At 41.8% G+C, this 19,002-nt stretch overlaps 21 non-coding genes across 21 annotated transcripts; 8 read left to right on the top strand and 13 right to left on the bottom strand.

The window, feature by feature from the left end:
* Window positions 1-159: 159 nt before the first annotated feature.
* TRNAR-UCG (transfer RNA arginine (anticodon UCG)) lies at window positions 160-232 on the bottom strand. Its single transcript has one exon. It is a non-coding gene; the product is annotated as a tRNA-Arg (tRNA).
* Window positions 233-1,575: 1,343 nt separating this feature from the next.
* On the top strand, window positions 1,576-1,685 carry TRNAL-CAA (transfer RNA leucine (anticodon CAA)). The gene is made up of 2 exons: window positions 1,576-1,613; window positions 1,640-1,685. It is a non-coding gene; the product is annotated as a tRNA-Leu (tRNA).
* A 616-nt stretch (window positions 1,686-2,301) lies between these two features.
* On the bottom strand, window positions 2,302-2,374 carry TRNAR-UCG (transfer RNA arginine (anticodon UCG)). The gene has a single exon. It is a non-coding gene; the product is annotated as a tRNA-Arg (tRNA).
* A 272-nt stretch (window positions 2,375-2,646) lies between these two features.
* TRNAL-CAA (transfer RNA leucine (anticodon CAA)) lies at window positions 2,647-2,756 on the top strand. The gene is made up of 2 exons: window positions 2,647-2,684; window positions 2,711-2,756. It is a non-coding gene; the product is annotated as a tRNA-Leu (tRNA).
* Window positions 2,757-3,372: 616 nt separating this feature from the next.
* On the bottom strand, window positions 3,373-3,445 carry TRNAR-UCG (transfer RNA arginine (anticodon UCG)). The gene has a single exon. It is a non-coding gene; the product is annotated as a tRNA-Arg (tRNA).
* A 2,069-nt stretch (window positions 3,446-5,514) lies between these two features.
* Window positions 5,515-5,587, bottom strand: TRNAR-UCG (transfer RNA arginine (anticodon UCG)). The gene has a single exon. It is a non-coding gene; the product is annotated as a tRNA-Arg (tRNA).
* A 272-nt stretch (window positions 5,588-5,859) lies between these two features.
* TRNAL-CAA (transfer RNA leucine (anticodon CAA)) lies at window positions 5,860-5,969 on the top strand. Its single transcript has 2 exons — window positions 5,860-5,897; window positions 5,924-5,969. It is a non-coding gene; the product is annotated as a tRNA-Leu (tRNA).
* A 616-nt stretch (window positions 5,970-6,585) lies between these two features.
* Window positions 6,586-6,658, bottom strand: TRNAR-UCG (transfer RNA arginine (anticodon UCG)). Its single transcript has one exon. It is a non-coding gene; the product is annotated as a tRNA-Arg (tRNA).
* A 998-nt stretch (window positions 6,659-7,656) lies between these two features.
* On the bottom strand, window positions 7,657-7,729 carry TRNAR-UCG (transfer RNA arginine (anticodon UCG)). The gene has a single exon. It is a non-coding gene; the product is annotated as a tRNA-Arg (tRNA).
* Window positions 7,730-8,727: 998 nt separating this feature from the next.
* On the bottom strand, window positions 8,728-8,800 carry TRNAR-UCU (transfer RNA arginine (anticodon UCU)). Its single transcript has one exon. It is a non-coding gene; the product is annotated as a tRNA-Arg (tRNA).
* Window positions 8,801-9,072: 272 nt separating this feature from the next.
* TRNAL-CAA (transfer RNA leucine (anticodon CAA)) lies at window positions 9,073-9,182 on the top strand. Its single transcript has 2 exons — window positions 9,073-9,110; window positions 9,137-9,182. It is a non-coding gene; the product is annotated as a tRNA-Leu (tRNA).
* A 616-nt stretch (window positions 9,183-9,798) lies between these two features.
* On the bottom strand, window positions 9,799-9,871 carry TRNAR-UCG (transfer RNA arginine (anticodon UCG)). The gene has a single exon. It is a non-coding gene; the product is annotated as a tRNA-Arg (tRNA).
* A 1,343-nt stretch (window positions 9,872-11,214) lies between these two features.
* Window positions 11,215-11,324, top strand: TRNAL-CAA (transfer RNA leucine (anticodon CAA)). The gene is made up of 2 exons: window positions 11,215-11,252; window positions 11,279-11,324. It is a non-coding gene; the product is annotated as a tRNA-Leu (tRNA).
* A 616-nt stretch (window positions 11,325-11,940) lies between these two features.
* Window positions 11,941-12,013, bottom strand: TRNAR-UCG (transfer RNA arginine (anticodon UCG)). Its single transcript has one exon. It is a non-coding gene; the product is annotated as a tRNA-Arg (tRNA).
* Window positions 12,014-12,285: 272 nt separating this feature from the next.
* Window positions 12,286-12,395, top strand: TRNAL-CAA (transfer RNA leucine (anticodon CAA)). The gene is made up of 2 exons: window positions 12,286-12,323; window positions 12,350-12,395. It is a non-coding gene; the product is annotated as a tRNA-Leu (tRNA).
* Window positions 12,396-13,011: 616 nt separating this feature from the next.
* Window positions 13,012-13,084, bottom strand: TRNAR-UCG (transfer RNA arginine (anticodon UCG)). Its single transcript has one exon. It is a non-coding gene; the product is annotated as a tRNA-Arg (tRNA).
* A 2,069-nt stretch (window positions 13,085-15,153) lies between these two features.
* On the bottom strand, window positions 15,154-15,226 carry TRNAR-UCG (transfer RNA arginine (anticodon UCG)). The gene has a single exon. It is a non-coding gene; the product is annotated as a tRNA-Arg (tRNA).
* A 272-nt stretch (window positions 15,227-15,498) lies between these two features.
* TRNAL-CAA (transfer RNA leucine (anticodon CAA)) lies at window positions 15,499-15,608 on the top strand. The gene is made up of 2 exons: window positions 15,499-15,536; window positions 15,563-15,608. It is a non-coding gene; the product is annotated as a tRNA-Leu (tRNA).
* Window positions 15,609-16,212: 604 nt separating this feature from the next.
* Window positions 16,213-16,285, bottom strand: TRNAR-UCG (transfer RNA arginine (anticodon UCG)). Its single transcript has one exon. It is a non-coding gene; the product is annotated as a tRNA-Arg (tRNA).
* Window positions 16,286-16,557: 272 nt separating this feature from the next.
* TRNAL-CAA (transfer RNA leucine (anticodon CAA)) lies at window positions 16,558-16,667 on the top strand. The gene is made up of 2 exons: window positions 16,558-16,595; window positions 16,622-16,667. It is a non-coding gene; the product is annotated as a tRNA-Leu (tRNA).
* Window positions 16,668-17,283: 616 nt separating this feature from the next.
* On the bottom strand, window positions 17,284-17,356 carry TRNAR-UCG (transfer RNA arginine (anticodon UCG)). Its single transcript has one exon. It is a non-coding gene; the product is annotated as a tRNA-Arg (tRNA).
* Window positions 17,357-19,002: the final 1,646 nt, after the last annotated feature.

Below are 19,002 nucleotides of genomic sequence, written 5' to 3'. Positions count from 1 at the left end.
TTAAATCAATTGGTTTACTTCCACTTTATGATTTACTTCTGTTTGGAGGCTCTGGGCTTCAGCAAATTGGAAGCCTCCAGCAAGAAGCACGTTGTTATGTCTAAAGCAAGAATTTACGAGTGAAGGTCACAGGAAGGAACTTGAAAGCAGCATAGAAAACGACCACGAAGGGACTCGAACCCTCAATCTTCTGATCCGAAGTCAGACGCCTTATCCATTAGGCCACGCGGTCTGCCACAAGGACCTGATTCTGGTTTGTGGCGCCCGGATCAACCAAACACTCGAAGATCACCTGGGACATCTTCTACATTTTTTGCTCAAGGAGATTTGGTAGAAAGGATCTGAAATGTATGACTTGGTGCAAGGTCATGCTTTAAGAAGTGCATTTGCAAAAGGGCCTAGGTTCAGAGTGTTCATACAGCTCCTTGACAATGGTAATAGATCAATAGAGTACCACGAGTAGATTATATTTCCAGAGGAAGCCATAGCACCTCAATATATCTTGTCAGGATGGCCGAGTGGTCTAAGGCGCCAGACTCAAGAGCTGTTTCTTCACATTGTGTGGGTGTTCTGGTCTCCAAATGAAGGCGTGGGTTCAAATCCCACTTCTGACAATCTGTTTACACATTTAGCTTGAACTACAATCACCACTCCCGCTGTGTTTTCATGCTACCATGTCACCGACAAAAAAACATGAAAAAAAATCCAAAAACTTTGCACATCCTACATAAAGATCAAATTCTTGAGGAAAATCTGCTAGACCATGCTGTTAAATCTGTCATTTAAAGTGCAACTTTAGTCAGAAAAGTAAGTCCTGCTACATCTCTTCCGGTTGTCCCATTTTGCATATATACTCATGTAAAACATTTAAAAATATGGTTCTATACACTTTGAAATCCAGTAATACGCTGTTTCAACCTGCTCTGCACTTACTCAGTTGCTCTCCCATTTTAGGCATATTTAAGTTATGACACCAGCCATTTGATGATTTGATAGTTTGGTTGAGAACACAAGCAAATGGGACAGTTATCAATCCCGGGATTCCAGGCATGTAACTGTGTTTTGAAACCCTTAAATCAATTGGTTTACTTCCACTTTATGATTTACTTCTGTTTGGAGGCTCTGGGCTTCAGCAAATTGGAAGCCTCCAGCAAGAAGCACGTTGTTATGGCTAAAGCAAGAATTTACGAGTGAAGGTCACAGGAAGGAACTGGAAAGCAGCATAGAAAACGACCACGAAGGGACTCGAAGCCTCAATCTTCTGATCCGAAGTCAGACGCCTTATCCATTAGGCCACGCGGTCTGCCACAAGGACATGATTCTGGTTTGTGGCGCCCGGATCAACCAAACACTCGAAGATCACCTGGGACATCTTCTACTTTTTTTGCTCAAGGAGATTTGGTAGAAAGGATCTGAAATGTATGACTTGGTGCAAGGTCATGCTTTAAGAAGTGCATTTGCAAAAGGGCCTAGGTTCAGAGTGTTCATACAGCTCCTTGACAATGGTAATAGATCAATAGAGTACCACGAGTAGATGATATTTCCAGAGGAAGCCATAGCACCTCAATATATCTTGTCAGGATGGCCGAGTGGTCTAAGGCGCCAGACTCAAGAGCTGTTTCTTCACATTGTGTGGGTGTTCTGGTCTCCAAATGGAGGCGTGGGTTCAAATCCCACTTCTGACAATCTGTTTACACATTTAGCTTGAACTACAATCACCACTCCCGCTGTGTTTTCATGCTACCATGTCACCGACAAAAAAACATGAAAAAAAATCCAAAAACTTTGCACATCCTACATAAAGATCAAATTCTTGAGGAAAATCTGCTAGACCATGCTGTTAAATCTGTCATTTAAAGTGCAACTTTAGTCAGAAAAGTAAGTCCTGCTACATCTCTTCCGGTTGTCCCATTTTGCATATATACTCATGTAAAACATTTAAAAATATGGTTCTATACACTTTGAAATCCAGTAATACGCTGTTTCAACCTGCTCTGCACATACTCAGTTGCTCTCCCATTTTAGGCATATTTAAGTTATGACACCAGCCATTTGATGATTTGATAGTTTGGTTGAGAACACAAGCAAATGGGACAGTTATCAATCCCGGGATTCCAGGCATGTAACTGTGTTTTGAAACCCTTAAATCAATTGGTTTACTTCCACTTTATGATTTACTTCTGTTTGGAGGCTCTGGGCTTCAGCAAATTGGAAGCCTCCAGCAAGAAGCACGTTGTTATGGCTAAAGCAAGAATTTACGAGTGAAGGTCACAGGAAGGAACTGGAAAGCAGCATAGAAAACGACCACGAAGGGACTCGAACCCTCAATCTTCTGATCCGAAGTCAGACGCCTTATCCATTAGGCCACGCGGTCTGCCACAATGACATGATTCTGGTTTGTGGCGCCCGGATCAACCAAACACTCGAAGATCACCTGGGACATCTTCTACTTTTTTTGCTCAAGGAGATTTGGTAGAAAGGATCTGAAATGTATGACTTGGTGCAAGGTCATGCTTTAAGAAGTGCATTTGCAAAAGGGCCTAGGTTCAGAGTGTTCATACAGCTCCTTGACAATGGTAATAGATCAATAGAGTACCACGAGTAGATGATATTTCCAGAGGAAGCCATAGCACCTCAATATATCTTGTCAGGATGGCCGAGTGGTCTAAGGCGCCAGACTCAAGAGCTGTTTCTTCACATTGTGTGGGTGTTCTGGTCTCCAAATGGAGGCGTGGGTTCAAATCCCACTTCTGACAATCTGTTTACACATTTAGCTTGAACTACAATCACCACTCCCGCTGTGTTTTCATGCTACCATGTCACCGACAAAAAAACATGAAAAAAAATCCAAAAACTTTGCACATCCTACATAAAGATCAAATTCTTGAGGAAAATCTGCTAGACCATGCTGTTAAATCTGTCATTTAAAGTGCAACTTTAGTCAGAAAAGTAAGTCCTGCTACATCTCTTCCGGTTGTCCCATTTTGCATATATACTCATGTAAAACATTAAAAAATATGCTTCTATACACTTTGAAATCCAGTAATACGCTGTTTCAACCTGCTCTGCACATACTCAGTTGCTCTCCCATTTTAGGCATATTTAAGTTATGACACCAGCCATTTGATGATTTGATAGTTTGGTTGAGAACACAAGCAAATGGGACAGTTATCAATCCCGGGATTCAAGGCATGTAACTGTGTTTTGAAACCCTTAAATCAATTGGTTTACTTCCACTTTATGATTTACTTCTGTTTGGAGGCTCTGGGCTTCAGCAAATTGGAAGCCTCCAGCAAGAAACACGTTGTTATGGCTAAAGCAAGAATTTACAAGTGAAGGTCACAGGAAGGAACTGGAAAGCAGCATAGAAAACGACCACGAAGGGACTCGAACCCTCAATCTTCTGATCCGAAGTCAGACGCCTTATCCATTAGGCCACGCGGTCTGCCACAAGGACATGATTCTGGTTTGTGGCGCCCGGATCAACCAAACAGTCGAAGATCACCTGGGACATCTTCTACTTTTTTTGCTCAAGGAGATTTGGTAGAAAGGATCTGAAATGTATGACTTGGTGCAAGGTCATGCTTTAAGAAGTGCATTTGCAAAAGGGCCTAGGTTCAGAGTGTTCATACAGCTCCTTGACAATGGTAATAGATCAATAGAGTACCACGAGTAGATGATATTTCCAGAGGAAGCCATAGCACCTCAATATATCTTGTCAGGATGGCCGAGTGGTCTAAGGCGCCAGACTCAAGAGCTGTTTCTTCACATTGTGTGGGTGTTCTGGTCTCCAAATAGAGGCGTGGGTTCAAATCCCACTTCTGACAATCTGTTTACACATTTAGCTTGAACTACAATCACCACTCCCGCTGTGTTTTCATGCTACCATGTCACCGACAAAAAAACATGAAAAAAAATCCAAAAACTTTGCACATCCTACATAAAGATCAAATTCTTGAGGAAAATCTGCTAGACCATGCTGTTAAATCTGTCATTTAAAGTGCAACTTTAGTCAGAAAAGTAAGTCCTGCTACATCTCTTCCGGTTGTCCCATTTTGCATATATACTCATGTAAAACATTAAAAAATATGCTTCTATACACTTTGAAATCCAGTAATACGCTGTTTCAAGCTGCTCTGCACATACTCAGTTGCTCTCCCATTTTAGGCATATTTAAGTTATGACACCAGCCATTTGATGATTTGATAGTTTGGTTGAGAACACAAGCAAATGGGACAGTTATCAATCCCGGGATTCCAGGCATGTAACTGTGTTTTGAAACCCTTAAATCAATTGGTTTACTTCCACTTTATGATTTACTTCTGTTTGGAGGCTCTGGGCTTCAGCAAATTGGAAGCCTCCAGCAAGAAGCACGTTGTTATGGCTAAAGCAAGAATTTACGAGTGAAGGTCACAGGAAGGAACTGGAAAGCAGCATAGAAAACGACCACGAAGGGACTCGAACCCTCAATCTTCTGATCCGAAGTCAGACGCCTTATCCATTAGGCCACACGGTCTGCCACAAGGACATGATTCTGGTTTGTGGCGCCCGGATCAACCAAACACTCGAAGATCACCTGGGACATCTTCTACTTTTTTTGCTCAAGGAGATTTGGTAGAAAGGATCTGAAATGTATGACTTGGTGCAAGGTCATGCTTTAAGAAGTGCATTTGCAAAAGGGCCTAGGTTCAGAGTGTTCATACAGCTCCTTGACAATGGTAATAGATCAATAGAGTACCACGAGTAGATGATATTTCCAGAGGAAGCCATAGCACCTCAATATATCTTGTCAGGATGGCCGAGTGGTCTAAGGCGCCAGACTCAAGAGCTGTTTCTTCACATTGTGTGGGTGTTCTGGTCTCCAAATGTAGGCGTGGGTTCAAATCCCACTTCTGACAATCTGTTTACACATTTAGCTTGAACTACAATCACCACTCCCGCTGTGTTTTCATGCTACCATGTCACCGACAAAAAAACATGAAAAAAAATCCAAAAACTTTGCACATCCTACATAAAGATCAAATTCTTGAGGAAAATCTGCTAGACCATGCTGTTAAATCTGTCATTTAAAGTGCAACTTTAGTCAGAAAAGTAAGTCCTGCTACATCTCTTCCGGTTGTCCCATTTTGCATATATACTCATGTAAAACATTAAAAAATATGCTTCTATACACTTTGAAATCCAGTAATACGCTGTTTCAACCTGCTCTGCACATACTCAGTTGCTCTCCCATTTTAGGCATATTTAAGTTATGACACCAGCCATTTGATGATTTGATAGTTTGGTTGAGAACACAAGCAAATGGGACAGTTATCAATCCCGGGATTCCAGGCATGTAACTGTGTTTTGAAACCCTTAAATCAATTGGTTTACTTCCACTTTATGATTTACTTCTGTTTGGAGGCTCTGGGCTTCAGCAAATTGGAAGCCTCCAGCAAGAAGCACGTTGTTATGGCTAAAGCAAGAATTTACGAGTGAAGGTCACAGGAAGGAACTGGAAAGCAGCATAGAAAACGACCACGAAGGGACTCGAACCCTCAATCTTCTGATCCGAAGTCAGACGCCTTATCCATTAGGCCACGCGGTCTGCCACAAGGACATGATTCTGGTTTGTGGCGCCCGGATCAACCAAACACTCGAAGATCACCTGGGACATCTTCTACTTTTTTTGCTCAAGGAGATTTGGTAGAAAGGATCTGAAATGTATGACTTGGTGCAAGGTCATGCTTTAAGAAGTGCATTTGCAAAAGGGCCTAGGTTCAGAGTGTTCATACAGCTCCTTGACAATGGTAATAGATCAATAGAGTACCACGAGTAGATGATATTTCCAGAGGAAGCCATAGCACCTCAATATATCTTGTCAGGATGGCCGAGTGGTCTAAGGCGCCAGACTCAAGAGCTGTTTCTTCACATTGTGTGGGTGTTCTGGTCTCCAAATGGAGGCGTGGGTTCAAATCCCACTTCTGACAATCTGTTTACACATTTAGCTTGAACTACAATCACCACTCCCGCTGTGTTTTCATGCTACCATGTCACCGACAAAAAAACATGAAAAAAAATCCAAAAACTTTGCACATCCTACATAAAGATCAAATTCTTGAGGAAAATCTGCTAGACCATGCTGTTAAATCTGTCATTTAAAGTGCAACTTTAGTCAGAAAAGTAAGTCCTGCTACATCTCTTCCGGTTGTCCCATTTTGCATATATACTCATGTAAAACATTAAAAAATATGCTTCTATACACTTTGAAATCCAGTAATACGCTGTTTCAACCTGCTCTGCACATACTCAGTTGCTCTCCCATTTTAGGCATATTTAAGTTATGACACCAGCCATTTGATGATTTGATAGTTTGGTTGAGAACACAAGCAAATGGGACAGTTATCAATCCCGGGATTCAAGGCATGTAACTGTGTTTTGAAACCCTTAAATCAATTGGTTTACTTCCACTTTATGATTTACTTCTGTTTGGAGGCTCTGGGCTTCAGCAAATTGGAAGCCTCCAGCAAGAAGCACGTTGTTATGGCTAAAGCAAGAATTTACGAGTGAAGGTCACAGGAAGGAACTGGAAAGCAGCATAGAAAACGACCACGAAGGGACTCGAACCCTCAATCTTCTGATCCGAAGTCAGACGCCTTATCCATTAGGCCACGCGGTCTGCCACAAGGACATGATTCTGGTTTGTGGCGCCCGGATCAACCAAACAGTCGAAGATCACCTGGGACATCTTCTACTTTTTTTGCTCAAGGAGATTTGGTAGAAAGGATCTGAAATGTATGACTTGGTGCAAGGTCATGCTTTAAGAAGTGCATTTGCAAAAGGGCCTAGGTTCAGAGTGTTCATACAGCTCCTTGACAATGGTAATAGATCAATAGAGTACCACGAGTAGATGATATTTCCAGAGGAAGCCATAGCACCTCAATATATCTTGTCAGGATGGCCGAGTGGTCTAAGGCGCCAGACTCAAGAGCTGTTTCTTCACATTGTGTGGGTGTTCTGGTCTCCAAATGGAGGCATGGGTTCAAATCCCACTTCTGACAATCTGTTTACACATTTAGCTTGAACTACAATCACCACTCCCGCTGTGTTTTCATGCTACCATGTCACCGACAAAAAAACATGAAAAAAAATCCAAAAACTTTGCACATCCTACATAAAGATCAAATTCTTGAGGAAAATCTGCTAGACCATGCTGTTAAATCTGTCATTTAAAGTGCAACTTTAGTCAGAAAAGTAAGTCCTGCTACATCTCTTCCGGTTGTCCCATTTTGCATATATACTCATGTAAAACATTAAAAAATATGCTTCTATACACTTTGAAATCCAGTAATACGCTGTTTCAACCTGCTCTGCACATACTCAGTTGCTCTCCCATTTTAGGCATATTTAAGTTATGACACCAGCCATTTGATGATTTGATAGTTTGGTTGAGAACACAAGCAAATGGGACAGTTATCAATCCCGGGATTCAAGGCATGTAACTGTGTTTTGAAACCCTTAAATCAATTGGTTTACTTCCACTTTATGATTTACTTCTGTTTGGAGGCTCTGGGCTTCAGCAAATTGGAAGCCTCCAGCAAGAAGCACGTTGTTATGGCTAAAGCAAGAATTTACGAGTGAAGGTCACAGGAAGGAACTGGAAAGCAGCATAGAAAACGACCACGAAGGGACTCGAACCCTCAATCTTCTGATCCGAAGTCAGACGCCTTATCCATTAGGCCACGCGGTCTGCCACAAGGACATGATTCTGGTTTGTGGCGCCCGGATCAACCAAACAGTCGAAGATCACCTGGGACATCTTCTACTTTTTTTGCTCAAGGAGATTTGGTAGAAAGGATCTGAAATGTATGACTTGGTGCAAGGTCATGCTTTAAGAAGTGCATTTGCAAAAGGGCCTAGGTTCAGAGTGTTCATACAGCTCCTTGACAATGGTAATAGATCAATAGAGTACCACGAGTAGATGATATTTCCAGAGGAAGCCATAGCACCTCAATATATCTTGTCAGGATGGCCGAGTGGTCTAAGGCGCCAGACTCAAGAGCTGTTTCTTCACATTGTGTGGGTGTTCTGGTCTCCAAATGGAGGCATGGGTTCAAATCCCACTTCTGACAATCTGTTTACACATTTAGCTTGAACTACAATCACCACTCCCGCTGTGTTTTCATGCTACCATGTCACCGACAAAAAAACATGAAAAAAAATCCAAAAACTTTGCACATCCTACATAAAGATCAAATTCTTGAGGAAAATCTGCTAGACCATGCTGTTAAATCTGTCATTTAAAGTGCAACTTTAGTCAGAAAAGTAAGTCCTGCTACATCTCTTCCGGTTGTCCCATTTTGCATATATACTCATGTAAAACATTAAAAAATATGCTTCTATACACTTTGAAATCCAGTAATACGCTGTTTCAACCTGCTCTGCACATACTCAGTTGGTCTCCCATTTTAGGCATATTTAAGTTATGACACCAGCCATTTGATGATTTGATAGTTTGGTTGAGAACACAAGCAAATGGGACAGTTATCAATCCTGGGATTCAAGGCATGTAACTGTGTTTTGAAACCCTTAAATCAATTGGTTTACTTCCACTTTATGATTTACTTCTGTTTGGAGGCTCTGGGCTTCAGCAAATTGGAAGCCTCCAGCAAGAAGCACGTTGTTATGGCTAAAGCAAGAATTTACGAGTGAAGGTCACAGGAAGGAACTGGAAAGCAGCATAGAAAACGACCACGAAGGGACTCGAACCCTCAATCTTCTGATCAGAAGTCAGACGCCTTATCCATTAGGCCACGCGGTCTGCCACAAGGACATGATTCTGGTTTGTGGCGCCCGGATCAACCAAACACTCGAAGATCACCTGGGACATCTTCTACTTTTTTTGCTCAAGGAGATTTGGTAGAAAGGATCTGAAATGTATGACTTGGTGCAAGGTCATGCTTTAAGAAGTGCATTTGCAAAAGGGCCTAGGTTCAGAGTGTTCATACAGCTCCTTGACAATGGTAATAGATCAATAGAGTACCACGAGTAGATGATATTTCCAGAGGAAGCCATAGCACCTCAATATATCTTGTCAGGATGGCCGAGTGGTCTAAGGCGCCAGACTCAAGAGCTGTTTCTTCACATTGTGTGGGTGTTCTGGTCTCCAAATGGAGGCGTGGGTTCAAATCCCACTTCTGACAATCTGTTTACACATTTAGCTTGAACTACAATCACCACTCCCGCTGTGTTTTCATGCTACCATGTCACCGACAAAAAAACATGAAAAAAAATCCAAAAACTTTGCACATCCTACATAAAGATCAAATTCTTGAGGAAAATCTGCTAGACCATGCTGTTAAATCTCTCATTTAAAGTGCAACTTTAGTCAGAAAAGTAAGTCCTGCTACATCTCTTCCGGTTGTCCCATTTTGCATATATACTCATGTAAAACATTAAAAAATATGCTTCTATACACTTTGAAATCCAGTAATACGCTGTTTCAACCTGCTCTGCACATACTCAGTTGCTCTCCCATTTTAGGCATATTTAAGTTATGACACCAGCCATTTGATGATTTGATAGTTTGGTTGAGAACACAAGCAAATGGGACAGTTATCAATCCTGGGATTCAAGGCATGTAACTGTGTTTTGAAACCCTTAAATCAATTGGTTTACTTCCACTTTATGATTTACTTCTGTTTGGAGGCTCTGGGCTTCAGCAAATTGGAAGCCTCCAGCAAGAAGCACGTTGTTATGTCTAAAGCAAGAATTTACGAGTGAAGGTCACAGGAAGGAACTTGAAAGCAGCATAGAAAACGACCACGAAGGGACTCGAACCCTCAATCTTCTGATCCGAAGTCAGACGCCTTAGCCATTAGGCCACGCGGTCTGCCACAAGGACATGATTCTGGTTTGTGGCGCCCGGATCAACCAAACACTCGAAGATCACCTGGGACATCTTCTACATTTTTTGCTCAAGGAGATTTGGTAGAAAGGATCTGAAATGTATGACTTGGTGCAAGGTCATGCTTTAAGAAGTGCATTTGCAAAAGGGCCTAGGTTCAGAGTGTTCATACAGCTCCTTGACAATGGTAATAGATCAATAGAGTACCACGAGTAGATTATATTTCCAGAGGAAGCCATAGCACCTCAATATATCTTGTCAGGATGGCCGAGTGGTCTAAGGCGCCAGACTCAAGAGCTGTTTCTTCACATTGTGTGGGTGTTCTGGTCTCCAAATGAAGGCGTGGGTTCAAATCCCACTTCTGACAATCTGTTTACACATTTAGCTTGAACTACAATCACCACTCCCGCTGTGTTTTCATGCTACCATGTCACCGACAAAAAAACATGAAAAAAAATCCAAAAACTTTGCACATCCTACATAAAGATCAAATTCTTGAGGAAAATCTGCTAGACCATGCTGTTAAATCTGTCATTTAAAGTGCAACTTTAGTCAGAAAAGTAAGTCCTGCTACATCTCTTCCGGTTGTCCCATTTTGCATATATACTCATGTAAAACATTTAAAAATATGGTTCTATACACTTTGAAATCCAGTAATACGCTGTTTCAACCTGCTCTGCACTTACTCAGTTGCTCTCCCATTTTAGGCATATTTAAGTTATGACACCAGCCATTTGATGATTTGATAGTTTGGTTGAGAACACAAGCAAATGGGACAGTTATCAATCCCGGGATTCCAGGCATGTAACTGTGTTTTGAAACCCTTAAATCAATTGGTTTACTTCCACTTTATGATTTACTTCTGTTTGGAGGCTCTGGGCTTCAGCAAATTGGAAGCCTCCAGCAAGAAGCACGTTGTTATGGCTAAAGCAAGAATTTACGAGTGAAGGTCACAGGAAGGAACTGGAAAGCAGCATAGAAAACGACCACGAAGGGACTCGAAGCCTCAATCTTCTGATCCGAAGTCAGACGCCTTATCCATTAGGCCACGCGGTCTGCCACAAGGACATGATTCTGGTTTGTGGCGCCCGGATCAACCAAACACTCGAAGATCACCTGGGACATCTTCTACTTTTTTTGCTCAAGGAGATTTGGTAGAAAGGATCTGAAATGTATGACTTGGTGCAAGGTCATGCTTTAAGAAGTGCATTTGCAAAAGGGCCTAGGTTCAGAGTGTTCATACAGCTCCTTGACAATGGTAATAGATCAATAGAGTACCACGAGTAGATGATATTTCCAGAGGAAGCCATAGCACCTCAATATATCTTGTCAGGATGGCCGAGTGGTCTAAGGCGCCAGACTCAAGAGCTGTTTCTTCACATTGTGTGGGTGTTCTGGTCTCCAAATGGAGGCGTGGGTTCAAATCCCACTTCTGACAATCTGTTTACACATTTAGCTTGAACTACAATCACCACTCCCGCTGTGTTTTCATGCTACCATGTCACCGACAAAAAAACATGAAAAAAAATCCAAAAACTTTGCACATCCTACATAAAGATCAAATTCTTGAGGAAAATCTGCTAGACCATGCTGTTAAATCTGTCATTTAAAGTGCAACTTTAGTCAGAAAAGTAAGTCCTGCTACATCTCTTCCGGTTGTCCCATTTTGCATATATACTCATGTAAAACATTTAAAAATATGGTTCTATACACTTTGAAATCCAGTAATACGCTGTTTCAACCTGCTCTGCACATACTCAGTTGCTCTCCCATTTTAGGCATATTTAAGTTATGACACCAGCCATTTGATGATTTGATAGTTTGGTTGAGAACACAAGCAAATGGGACAGTTATCAATCCCGGGATTCCAGGCATGTAACTGTGTTTTGAAACCCTTAAATCAATTGGTTTACTTCCACTTTATGATTTACTTCTGTTTGGAGGCTCTGGGCTTCAGCAAATTGGAAGCCTCCAGCAAGAAGCACGTTGTTATGGCTAAAGCAAGAATTTACGAGTGAAGGTCACAGGAAGGAACTGGAAAGCAGCATAGAAAACGACCACGAAGGGACTCGAACCCTCAATCTTCTGATCCGAAGTCAGACGCCTTATCCATTAGGCCACGCGGTCTGCCACAATGACATGATTCTGGTTTGTGGCGCCCGGATCAACCAAACACTCGAAGATCACCTGGGACATCTTCTACTTTTTTTGCTCAAGGAGATTTGGTAGAAAGGATCTGAAATGTATGACTTGGTGCAAGGTCATGCTTTAAGAAGTGCATTTGCAAAAGGGCCTAGGTTCAGAGTGTTCATACAGCTCCTTGACAATGGTAATAGATCAATAGAGTACCACGAGTAGATGATATTTCCAGAGGAAGCCATAGCACCTCAATATATCTTGTCAGGATGGCCGAGTGGTCTAAGGCGCCAGACTCAAGAGCTGTTTCTTCACATTGTGTGGGTGTTCTGGTCTCCAAATGGAGGCGTGGGTTCAAATCCCACTTCTGACAATCTGTTTACACATTTAGCTTGAACTACAATCACCACTCCCGCTGTGTTTTCATGCTACCATGTCACCGACAAAAAAACATGAAAAAAAATCCAAAAACTTTGCACATCCTACATAAAGATCAAATTCTTGAGGAAAATCTGCTAGACCATGCTGTTAAATCTGTCATTTAAAGTGCAACTTTAGTCAGAAAAGTAAGTCCTGCTACATCTCTTCCGGTTGTCCCATTTTGCATATATACTCATGTAAAACATTAAAAAATATGCTTCTATACACTTTGAAATCCAGTAATACGCTGTTTCAACCTGCTCTGCACATACTCAGTTGCTCTCCCATTTTAGGCATATTTAAGTTATGACACCAGCCATTTGATGATTTGATAGTTTGGTTGAGAACACAAGCAAATGGGACAGTTATCAATCCCGGGATTCAAGGCATGTAACTGTGTTTTGAAACCCTTAAATCAATTGGTTTACTTCCACTTTATGATTTACTTCTGTTTGGAGGCTCTGGGCTTCAGCAAATTGGAAGCCTCCAGCAAGAAACACGTTGTTATGGCTAAAGCAAGAATTTACAAGTGAAGGTCACAGGAAGGAACTGGAAAGCAGCATAGAAAACGACCACGAAGGGACTCGAACCCTCAATCTTCTGATCCGAAGTCAGACGCCTTATCCATTAGGCCACGCGGTCTGCCACAAGGACATGATTCTGGTTTGTGGCGCCCGGATCAACCAAACAGTCGAAGATCACCTGGGACATCTTCTACTTTTTTTGCTCAAGGAGATTTGGTAGAAAGGATCTGAAATGTATGACTTGGTGCAAGGTCATGCTTTAAGAAGTGCATTTGCAAAAGGGCCTAGGTTCAGAGTGTTCATACAGCTCCTTGACAATGGTAATAGATCAATAGAGTACCACGAGTAGATGATATTTCCAGAGGAAGCCATAGCACCTCAATATATCTTGTCAGGATGGCCGAGTGGTCTAAGGCGCCAGACTCAAGAGCTGTTTCTTCACATTGTGTGGGTGTTCTGGTCTCCAAATAGAGGCGTGGGTTCAAATCCCACTTCTGACAATCTGTTTACACATTTAGCTTGAACTACAATCACCACTCCCGCTGTGTTTTCATGCTACCATGTCACCGACAAAAAAACATGAAAAAAAATCCAAAAACTTTGCACATCCTACATAAAGATCAAATTCTTGAGGAAAATCTGCTAGACCATGCTGTTAAATCTGTCATTTAAAGTGCAACTTTAGTCAGAAAAGTAAGTCCTGCTACATCTCTTCCGGTTGTCCCATTTTGCATATATACTCATGTAAAACATTAAAAAATATGCTTCTATACACTTTGAAATCCAGTAATACGCTGTTTCAAGCTGCTCTGCACATACTCAGTTGCTCTCCCATTTTAGGCATATTTAAGTTATGACACCAGCCATTTGATGATTTGATAGTTTGGTTGAGAACACAAGCAAATGGGACAGTTATCAATCCCGGGATTCCAGGCATGTAACTGTGTTTTGAAACCCTTAAATCAATTGGTTTACTTCCACTTTATGATTTACTTCTGTTTGGAGGCTCTGGGCTTCAGCAAATTGGAAGCCTCCAGCAAGAAGCACGTTGTTATGGCTAAAGCAAGAATTTACGAGTGAAGGTCACAGGAAGGAACTGGAAAGCAGCATAGAAAACGACCACGAAGGGACTCGAACCCTCAATCTTCTGATCCGAAGTCAGACGCCTTATCCATTAGGCCACACGGTCTGCCACAAGGACATGATTCTGGTTTGTGGCGCCCGGATCAACCAAACACTCGAAGATCACCTGGGACATCTTCTACTTTTTTTGCTCAAGGAGATTTGGTAGAAAGGATCTGAAATGTATGACTTGGTGCAAGGTCATGCTTTAAGAAGTGCATTTGCAAAAGGGCCTAGGTTCAGAGTGTTCATACAGCTCCTTGACAATGGTAATAGATCAATAGAGTACCACGAGTAGATGATATTTCCAGAGGAAGCCATAGCACCTCAATATATCTTGTCAGGATGGCCGAGTGGTCTAAGGCGCCAGACTCAAGAGCTGTTTCTTCACATTGTGTGGGTGTTCTGGTCTCCAAATGTAGGCGTGGGTTCAAATCCCACTTCTGACAATCTGTTTACACATTTAGCTTGAACTACAATCACCACTCCCGCTGTGTTTTCATGCTACCATGTCACCGACAAAAAAACATGAAAAAAAATCCAAAAACTTTGCACATCCTACATAAAGATCAAATTCTTGAGGAAAATCTGCTAGACCATGCTGTTAAATCTGTCATTTAAAGTGCAACTTTAGTCAGAAAAGTAAGTCCTGCTACATCTCTTCCGGTTGTCCCATTTTGCATATATACTCATGTAAAACATTAAAAAATATGCTTCTATACACTTTGAAATCCAGTAATACGCTGTTTCAACCTGCTCTGCACATACTCAGTTGCTCTCCCATTTTAGGCATATTTAAGTTATGACACCAGCCATTTGATGATTTGATAGTTTGGTTGAGAACACAAGCAAATGGGACAGTTATCAATCCCGGGATTCCAGGCATGTAACTGTGTTTTGAAACCCTTAAATCAATTGGTTTACTTCCACTTTATGATTTACTTCTGTTTGGAGGCTCTGGGCTTCAGCAAATTGGAAGCCTCCAGCAAGAAGCACGTTGTTATGGCTAAAGCAAGAATTTACGAGTGAAGGTCACAGGAAGGAACTGGAAAGCAGCATAGAAAACGACCACGAAGGGACTCGAACCCTCAATCTTCTGATCCGAAGTCAGACGCCTTATCCATTAGGCCACGCGGTCTGCCACAAGGACATGATTCTGGTTTGTGGCGCCCGGATCAACCAAACACTCGAAGATCACCTGGGACATCTTCTACTTTTTTTGCTCAAGGAGATTTGGTAGAAAGGATCTGAAATGTATGACTTGGTGCAAGGTCATGCTTTAAGAAGTGCATTTGCAAAAGGGCCTAGGTTCAGAGTGTTCATACAGCTCCTTGACAATGGTAATAGATCAATAGAGTACCACGAGTAGATGATATTTCCAGAGGAAGCCATAGCACCTCAATATATCTTGTCAGGATGGCCGAGTGGTCTAAGGCGCCAGACTCAAGAGCTGTTTCTTCACATTGTGTGGGTGTTCTGGTCTCCAAATGGAGGCGTGGGTTCAAATCCCACTTCTGACAATCTGTTTACACATTTAGCTTGAACTACAATCACCACTCCCGCTGTGTTTTCATGCTACCATGTCACCGACAAAAAAATCCAAAAACTTTGCACATCCTACATAAAGATCAAATTCTTGAGGAAAATCTGCTAGACCATGCTGTTAAATCTGTCATTTAAAGTGCAACTTTAGTCAGAAAAGTAAGTCCTGCTACATCTCTTCCGGTTGTCCCATTTTGCATATATACTCATGTAAAACATTAAAAAATATGCTTCTATACACTTTGAAATCCAGTAATACGCTGTTTCAACCTGCTCTGCACATACTCAGTTGCTCTCCCATTTTAGGCATATTTAAGTTATGACACCAGCCATTTGATGATTTGATAGTTTGGTTGAGAACACAAGCAAATGGGACAGTTATCAATCCCGGGATTCAAGGCATGTAACTGTGTTTTGAAACCCTTAAATCAATTGGTTTACTTCCACTTTATGATTTACTTCTGTTTGGAGGCTCTGGGCTTCAGCAAATTGGAAGCCTCCAGCAAGAAGCACGTTGTTATGGCTAAAGCAAGAATTTACGAGTGAAGGTCACAGGAAGGAACTGGAAAGCAGCATAGAAAACGACCACGAAGGGACTCGAACCCTCAATCTTCTGATCCGAAGTCAGACGCCTTATCCATTAGGCCACGCGGTCTGCCACAAGGACATGATTCTGGTTTGTGGCGCCCGGATCAACCAAACACTCGAAGATCACCTGGGACATCTTCTACTTTTTTTGCTCAAGGAGATTTGGTAGAAAGGATCTGAAATGTATGACTTGGTGCAAGGTCATGCTTTAAGAAGTGCATTTGCAAAAGGGCCTAGGTTCAGAGTGTTCATACAGCTCCTTGACAATGGTAATAGATCAATAGAGTACCACGAGTAGATGATATTTCCAGAGGAAGCCATAGCACCTCAATATATCTTGTCAGGATGGCCGAGTGGTCTAAGGCGCCAGACTCAAGAGCTGTTTCTTCACATTGTGTGGGTGTTCTGGTCTCCAAATGGAGGCGTGGGTTCAAATCCCACTTCTGACAATCTGTTTACACATTTAGCTTGAACTACAATCACCACTCCCGCTGTGTTTTCATGCTACCATGTCACCGACAAAAAAACATGAAAAAAAATCCAAAAACTTTGCACATCCTACATAAAGATCAAATTCTTGAGGAAAATCTGCTAGACCATGCTGTTAAATCTGTCATTTAAAGTGCAACTTTAGTCAGAAAAGTAAGTCCTGCTACATCTCTTCCGGTTGTCCCATTTTGCATATATACTCATGTAAAACATTAAAAAATATGCTTCTATACACTTTGAAATCCAGTAATACGCTGTTTCAACCTGCTCTGCACATACTCAGTTGCTCTCCCATTTTAGGCATATTTAAGTTATGACACCAGCCATTTGATGATTTGATAGTTTGGTTGAGAACACAAGCAAATGGGACAGTTATCAATCCCGGGATTCAAGGCATGTAACTGTGTTTTGAAACCCTTAAATCAATTGGTTTACTTCCACTTTATGATTTACTTCTGTTTGGAGGCTCTGGGCTTCAGCAAATTGGAAGCCTCCAGCAAGAAACACGTTGTTATGGCTAAAGCAAGAATTTACAAGTGAAGGTCACAGGAAGGAACTGGAAAGCAGCATAGAAAACGACCACGAAGGGACTCGAACCCTCAATCTTCTGATCCGAAGTCAGACGCCTTATCCATTAGGCCACGCGGTCTGCCACAAGGACATGATTCTGGTTTGTGGCGCCCGGATCAACCAAACAGTCGAAGATCACCTGGGACATCTTCTACTTTTTTTGCTCAAGGAGATTTGGTAGAAAGGATCTGAAATGTATGACTTGGTGCAAGGTCATGCTTTAAGAAGTGCATTTGCAAAAGGGCCTAGGTTCAGAGTGTTCATACAGCTCCTTGACAATGGTAATAGATCAATAGAGTACCACGAGTAGATGATATTTCCAGAGGAAGCCATAGCACCTCAATATATCTTGTCAGGATGGCCGAGTGGTCTAAGGCGCCAGACTCAAGAGCTGTTTCTTCACATTGTGTGGGTGTTCTGGTCTCCAAATAGAGGCGTGGGTTCAAATCCCACTTCTGACAATCTGTTTACACATTTAGCTTGAACTACAATCACCACTCCCGCTGTGTTTTCATGCTACCATGTCACCGACAAAAAAACATGAAAAAAAATCCAAAAACTTTGCACATCCTACATAAAGATCAAATTCTTGAGGAAAATCTGCTAGACCATGCTGTTAAATCTGTCATTTAAAGTGCAACTTTAGTCAGAAAAGTAAGTCCTGCTACATCTCTTCCGGTTGTCCCATTTTGCATATATACTCATGTAAAACATTAAAAAATATGCTTCTATACACTTTGAAATCCAGTAATACGCTGTTTCAAGCTGCTCTGCACATACTCAGTTGCTCTCCCATTTTAGGCATATTTAAGTTATGACACCAGCCATTTGATGATTTGATAGTTTGGTTGAGAACACAAGCAAATGGGACAGTTATCAATCCCGGGATTCCAGGCATGTAACTGTGTTTTGAAACCCTTAAATCAATTGGTTTACTTCCACTTTATGATTTACTTCTGTTTGGAGGCTCTGGGCTTCAGCAAATTGGAAGCCTCCAGCAAGAAGCACGTTGTTATGGCTAAAGCAAGAATTTACGAGTGAAGGTCACAGGAAGGAACTGGAAAGCAGCATAGAAAACGACCACGAAGGGACTCGAACCCTCAATCTTCTGATCCGAAGTCAGACGCCTTATCCATTAGGCCACACGGTCTGCCACAAGGACATGATTCTGGTTTGTGGCGCCCGGATCAACCAAACACTCGAAGATCACCTGGGACATCTTCTACTTTTTTTGCTCAAGGAGATTTGGTAGAAAGGATCTGAAATGTATGACTTGGTGCAAGGTCATGCTTTAAGAAGTGCATTTGCAAAAGGGCCTAGGTTCAGAGTGTTCATACAGCTCCTTGACAATGGTAATAGATCAATAGAGTACCACGAGTAGATGATATTTCCAGAGGAAGCCATAGCACCTCAATATATCTTGTCAGGATGGCCGAGTGGTCTAAGGCGCCAGACTCAAGAGCTGTTTCTTCACATTGTGTGGGTGTTCTGGTCTCCAAATGGAGGCGTGGCTTCAAATCCCACTTCTGACAATCTGTTTACACATTTAGCTTGAACTACAATCACCACTCCCGCTGTGTTTTCATGCTACCATGTCACCGACAAAAAAACATGAAAAAAAATCCAAAAACTTTGCACATCCTACATAAAGATCAAATTCTTGAGGAAAATCTGCTAGACCATGCTGTTAAATCTGTCATTTAAAGTGCAACTTTAGTCAGAAAA

This window comes from Lithobates pipiens, unplaced genomic scaffold, assembly GCF_037356315.1.
Source record: "Lithobates pipiens isolate NorthernLeopardFrog02 unplaced genomic scaffold, aLitPip1_a1.2 Scaffold_1, whole genome shotgun sequence".
Taxonomy (NCBI): Eukaryota; Metazoa; Chordata; class Amphibia; order Anura; family Ranidae; genus Lithobates; species Lithobates pipiens.
The sequence above is the reverse complement of the archived record's forward strand: the minus strand, read 5'-3'. Positions and strand labels throughout refer to the sequence as shown.